This window comes from Corvus brachyrhynchos, unplaced genomic scaffold, assembly GCF_000691975.1.
Source record: "Corvus brachyrhynchos isolate BGI_N302 unplaced genomic scaffold, ASM69197v1 scaffold26, whole genome shotgun sequence".
NCBI classification, from domain to species: Eukaryota; Metazoa; Chordata; class Aves; order Passeriformes; family Corvidae; genus Corvus; species Corvus brachyrhynchos.
Genome location: NW_008239324.1, coordinates 884400 through 890110, shown reverse-complemented (window position 1 = coordinate 890110; position 5711 = coordinate 884400). Strand labels below are relative to the sequence as shown.

At 44.4% G+C, this 5711-nt stretch overlaps 1 protein-coding gene across 1 annotated transcript in view; it reads left to right on the top strand.

The window, feature by feature from the left end:
* The first annotated feature begins 850 nt into the window (after nucleotides 1-850).
* The window catches only part of LOC103620093 (hepatocyte nuclear factor 4-beta), a 52271-nt gene continuing 47410 nt past the window's right edge, over nucleotides 851-5711 (top strand). The window contains exons 1-2 of the mRNA XM_017741020.1: nucleotides 851-1453; nucleotides 2922-2987. The gene's annotated coding sequence lies outside the window, so the exon portion shown is untranslated. The remainder of the gene's footprint in view (nucleotides 1454-2921; nucleotides 2988-5711) is intronic.

The window sequence follows — 5711 nt, the reverse complement described above, 5'->3', positions numbered from 1 at the left end:
ATTTCTAGCCGTGTTCCAGGAAAAGTGGCAACAACGACAGATGTAAAGGTAATTTTGCCTATTATTATGTGATGACAGTGTCCTTTCTTAACGTGTCACTAATATTTCAAGCCTCCCTTTCCACACAGCTCTAGAAAGATGTGACTATTTCCAACTGGAGGAATACATAAAATAACATAGAGCTGTTACACTCGATAGTGCCTCATGGCTGGTGGTCTGGCAGATGATCCATAGGAATACTTAGAGGAAAAGCATCTTGGAGAACTTTAAAAGCCTTTCTTAGAAATGGATATGTGTGTGATTCCATTCACTCCTCTGCCTCAGCCATGACAAATAAACGCTACCAGTGTCAGGAAGAGCAGCCCTGGTGAAGGGCAGCAGCAGCTCATTCAGAAAGGGATTACAGCTGAAATCTGGATGCAAAACACTGCCTGCTTTGCCCAGGGAAGATGGGAAATGTTCTCAGAGGGAGGGATGGGACAGAAAAATAAAACCCAAAGTGTTTCCTGCCCTCATGCCAAGTTTTTTTTTTTCTCTCCTAGGGAAAGTTTGACCCTTTTACCTGGGGGGATGATGTGCAACCCCATAAAGAAGCAATAGACCCCTCATCCCTTAGCCAGGTCAGGCCAGACAAAGCCTTTGCTTTGTCTATGCAGGTTTTGCCCAGGAGCAGAGGAATTGATAATTGATGAGCAGTATAATTAATTCATATTTGAATTTTTCGAATCAGCCAGTAAAGACTGTAACTAATAGTTGCATGAGTAACTGCAGGAGAAAAGAGATACATTGTGGTGTCTGCTGCAAGCTGTATTTTTCTGGAAACAATGACTAATGCAGCTTTTCCCGCAGGGGATTTGATGTTCATCCAGGCTGTGTGCATGAATCAATGCTGACAACCAACAAACTGCAACTCCTCTCGCTCCTGGAAGTCTCTGGTTTTGCTTCTGCACGGGAAGGACCTGATTTGCTTCCTCTTGTATCCATTGCATTACTGCTGCTGCTGGGAAAGGTGACACCAGAGGGCTGCTCAGGGTTCTCCCATGGTGTCACCACCCGAAGGTGTGGCAGGTGTCACCTGAACTCAGCGTTCAGGCTGATGCAGCCTTTGCTCACCTGCTGTGGTGGGGCTGTGACACATCCTGAGCACCAAACCCAGGGGGAGCACTGCCGCTGCGATGTGCTGCTAGCGCTGATCACACCCCAAAACTCTGCTCACGGGAACTGCGCTGCAATTCCAGGAAAACCATCACCCTTTATGCCTGTAATCCAGCGGATTTGAAAGGAATTATAAGGCTGTAGCAAGGAGCATGAAGGGTTTCTCCTGCAGCAGCAATCCCACCTTCTGACCAGCTCCAGGAGCAGCTGTGTTTAGCAGAATTCACCTTGCTTCAACAGCTTCCACAGCTGGGAGAGTCTGAGATTACCCAGAAATATAGAAAGGACCAGGGAAGAGGTGGGTCATGTCCAATATCTGTCCTTTCAGCACCACCTTTCCACAGGGAGAAAATGGAGGAGACTGGAGCTGCAGGAGGGTGGACACAATTAGGAGCTGGTTTTGGGAAGACATCGCCAAAAAAGCCAGAGATTTTCACCGTTAGTAATGTCAATTCAAGTGTCTTTATGTTTTCCTAAATTCTGTTTTTCAGTGTGGTGCAAAAGTCTATCAAGGACTTCAGTTTCCAGTGGTTTGTCAGTATAAAAAGTGCCATTTCCACCCAGCCTGTTGTTCCCAGTGTAAATATGTTTTTAGGCACAGAGCAATACAATCCTACAGATTTTCAGAGAAGCTGCAAACCCTCCTGGCAGTGCCTGAGGCAACATAAAGGCTCTGTTTCCATCACTCCTATTTATGGAAAACCAGAGGCCATTTATCTCCTCGATGCCCCCGAGATTTTCTATAGCTTAGTCAATAACCATGAATTACTGCTTGGCTGAGTTATTTTAGGGAAAACAGGATAGCATGGGAAGAGGATGTGCCTCAGCAAACAACCAGTGTCTCTAGCCTGGCTTCCAAATGGGGCCAGAGTGAGGCCCTCTCCCCTTGCCTAAGAACTCATTCATTTCATTGCCAAAATTAGACTTTCATTTAAAACTTCTTTGATTAGAAATGAGTTTAGAGTTTGTACCGCTGATCTCAGGCTCCTGAAAGGATTCCATCTGTATACCCCTAAACCTGGATTGTTGCCATAGGCAATTCCAGCCTGAGGTAAAGGAATTACCTGGGCTCTGCAGCAGCAGGAGGGGACCCAAATGGGATGTACAGAGGCATGGGACAGGGAGAAGATGCAGGAACCCTCCCAACCGTGGTGGCTGCTCAGTGTCCCTCAGTCCTGCCAGGGACAGGCACAATTATTTTTCCCCCCCCATAGACATTCTGTCATTGCAAAGCTTTTACTGAGCAATTCCAGCCATAAAGAAAAAAAAAAAACACAAAAAAAGGGGAATATTTAAATCTTCCTGACTGGACCAGGAGAAATTCCTTGTGGTTTAACTGGTTAGACTTCAGCTATGTGCTGGCAGAGGGCCCAGCTGGAGGAGTGCTGGGGGATACATCCATGGCACTGAGACATTTTGGAGTGTCCTGGGTGTCCCTCAAAGTGCTCCTGGATCCTCCAGGGAACATCCCATGGCTTTATACCTCAGCTGATGGCTGCTGCTGGTGTGTCACAAGATTTGCCCATCACCAGTGACACTTTGGCAGCCCCTGAGCTGTTTTTTGGTTGATGTTTACACTGCAATAAACGCCCTCCTATTTATTTCTGCCCTCAGCACCTCACCTCAGTTTGTGGGAAGCTTTATGTTTCTGAAGTGCTTTGGCAAAAGTGGAGGGCAGAGCGGAGTTATTTCAGGTTTTGTTTTAACAACACCCTGAAAGGCAGATTATTTATTTATTTTTTTATTTTATTTTATTTTATTTCTAGGAGAAGGACGTGTAAACCACTCTGCAAGATCATCCCAGGAAAGGAACTAAAGGAGCCAGAAATTAGGTACAATTCTCCCTTATTACTTTATGGTAATAATTATTTGTGGCAAATCAAGCTTCTAGATAAAGTAGTCTAGCTTTTGAGAGGATACAGTACTTCAAAATTAAGAAAAAAAAGAAGAAATTCCCTTCACTGGAAAGTTCTAAGAAGCAGGGAAAGAAAGGAAGTTCCTGATCTATTTCTTATGGAAGATTTTCCCCTACTCCATATCTGAACAGATGTTTTAAATTACGTGATGACTTTGAAAGTGTAGTAATTTCTTCTGGGAGTTCAGTAGTTCCTGGGTTTGCTGTCAAGAAGAGCTGTCTGCTCCCCCTGTAGCTTCTCTAATTAGGCCGTAAGTTGGCAAGAAAGGACTTCAGTCTCAGATTTTTCTGCTCCATCAGATGATGTCACATTTTATCAGGGCAGCAGGGGCTGCACTGTGGAGCTCTTGGGAGTCTTTTTTCCTATTTTTGCTGTCCCCACTGCATGCTTAACAGGCATCCCAAAGAAATCATACTGCCAGCCTCATCTTTGTTTCATTGGATCGTTTCTCATCCCAGTGGTTCAGTGAGTTGCTTCAGCTTTAGGATACCTGAAGTCCTTATGACAATTGTTTTGTTAAACATGGCCTGGGTTAAGAAAGAGTGAAATGATCTGGGCCAATTCTTTGTTTCCATAGCACCAAATTGGGTTTGTAGGGGATTTGCCAAGAGGAAAGGTGTGCTGGTCAGAGGTGAGATGATATTTGGTTGGCCAGATACTCTTTAATTGCTTTTTTTGAAGGTACAAATGTGGATCATTCTCTAGGCAAATTGTCTGTAGATGGATATCTCTTGTGCCCTTAGAGGTTTTGTCTTTTTAGAGATGTTTGTAACCAAAAGCAGATCAACTTTGCCTCTAATACCGAAGAAATAGAAATCATCTCCCTGAGTACAATTACTGAGGTAATTATAATAGATATTAATGTCATTATAATTCTCCCCTTGCTCAAGTTCTTGTGCTGGCTCACGCCTTTGCCCTCCAGCTCTCCCTCACACAGAATTTCTCAGATTCATTAAACGATTCCCACGGGTTCCAGGGCAATAACTGAGGTTTTGGAACTTATCTTGGGCAGTTGGTTTCTGCATGGATCTTCCTTGGTGACTCTTGTTGCTGCTGGGTGTCATTGCTGGCCTCGTGCCCCTATGAAGAGCAGAGGGCCAGGTCAATCAGCCCTTACTGTAATGGAAACTAAAGCCTGTTTGGTTCTTTTTAAAAAAGGGGTTAAATTGCTGGTCTGGTCAGGAAAGAACTGGAAGAGTGTTTGTTCCAGTGTTGGCTCCTGAAAGATTCAGTGGACAGAAAGAGACTCATGTTTGGGTTTGAATCCTCTGCACCAAGGCTGTGATAAAATCCCATTCAGATCTTAAGTGTGCACCAATCCATTTTAACAGAGCCTGAAGAGCCCTCTAAGGAGGCTTTTGCTGCTGCTCTGAGCAGTGTTAACAATCTGCTGTGGTGCCTCAACCCCAGAGACAGAAGAAATCCTGGCAATAAAAATGCTTCCTCCAATAACACCTTCACTGCTTAATGGGCTGTGAGCTCACATGGAAGCAGCTGCCTCTCACCATCACAGAGGACACATCTCCCAGTCAGTTTTAGCACATGGAAACCACAGAATAAGAAAAAAAGCAAATCAGGGCTGAAGCATGACATTTCCACCTCCACATACAGGAAATAAGAATGGTTCAGTAGTGCTGGCACGAAAGGGCCTGAACTCAGCTTTATCGTCTTGGGAAAGAAATAAACACCCATCTTTTAGCAGAGCTGGAGGTCACCTCGTTCTTCCTGCACACCCACTGTGGTTCTCTTGATCCTGTCTCCTGCCGTTCCACAGAGGAGGTGGAGTAACAAGGATGTCTTGCAGTGGATGGGAGATTGCTGAGGCATGGGACTCGTTTTGTCCATAGCACAGCAAAAAAGAGCCACTCCTTGCTCCAAAAAAGCTCCTTAAGCTTCCAAAGAAAATTCCAGAATAAAGGAATAAGGGTGGCCTAATAGATGGGGTCCAAGCACAGTGGGGGAAATGGAAGGGGAAAGTTTTAATGGAGACTTTTCTTTTTCCACACCTGGAAGAGGAAGGCTGCCTACAGAACACAGGCAGGATTTTGGTTGCAAGTGCCAATTTTCATATTCCTTAGAATGATTTGGGGTGAAAGGGACCTTAAAGGTCATCTAGCTTCGACCCTCATGTTGCCCAAATATTTCATATTTCGTATTTCACATTTCATATTTAGTATTTAGTATTTAGTATTTCATATTTCACATTTCACATTTCATATAGGACTAAATAAAGAGCAGGTATAGACCTGAGTTTTTGTTGTGGCATTCAAGCTACCAGGGTCCCAAGAGCTCAGATTTCAGCCTTAAATTTCATTGCTAAAAGGAAATATTCAATCCAAGCTATGGTCATACTGGCATGGGTTATGTGGACCTTTCGGAAGGGACCTCACCTACTGGGAATGCTCCCTGCTTTCCAACTCTCTTTTTCTTTGCCATCCCTGGAAGAAACTTGTGAGTAAAATTGTGAGAAACTTGTGAGTAAAATTTCATTCCTGGAAGACAGAAATCTTGGAGAAACATCTTCCTTTTCTCCTCAAAGGGTTGTGGTAGAGAACATGAATTGTGGTGTGTCCTGTGGCTGGGAATGTCAGAAGGGGGAATCTCTCTGGAGACAGAAATCCCAAATCCCAGGTTTCCTCC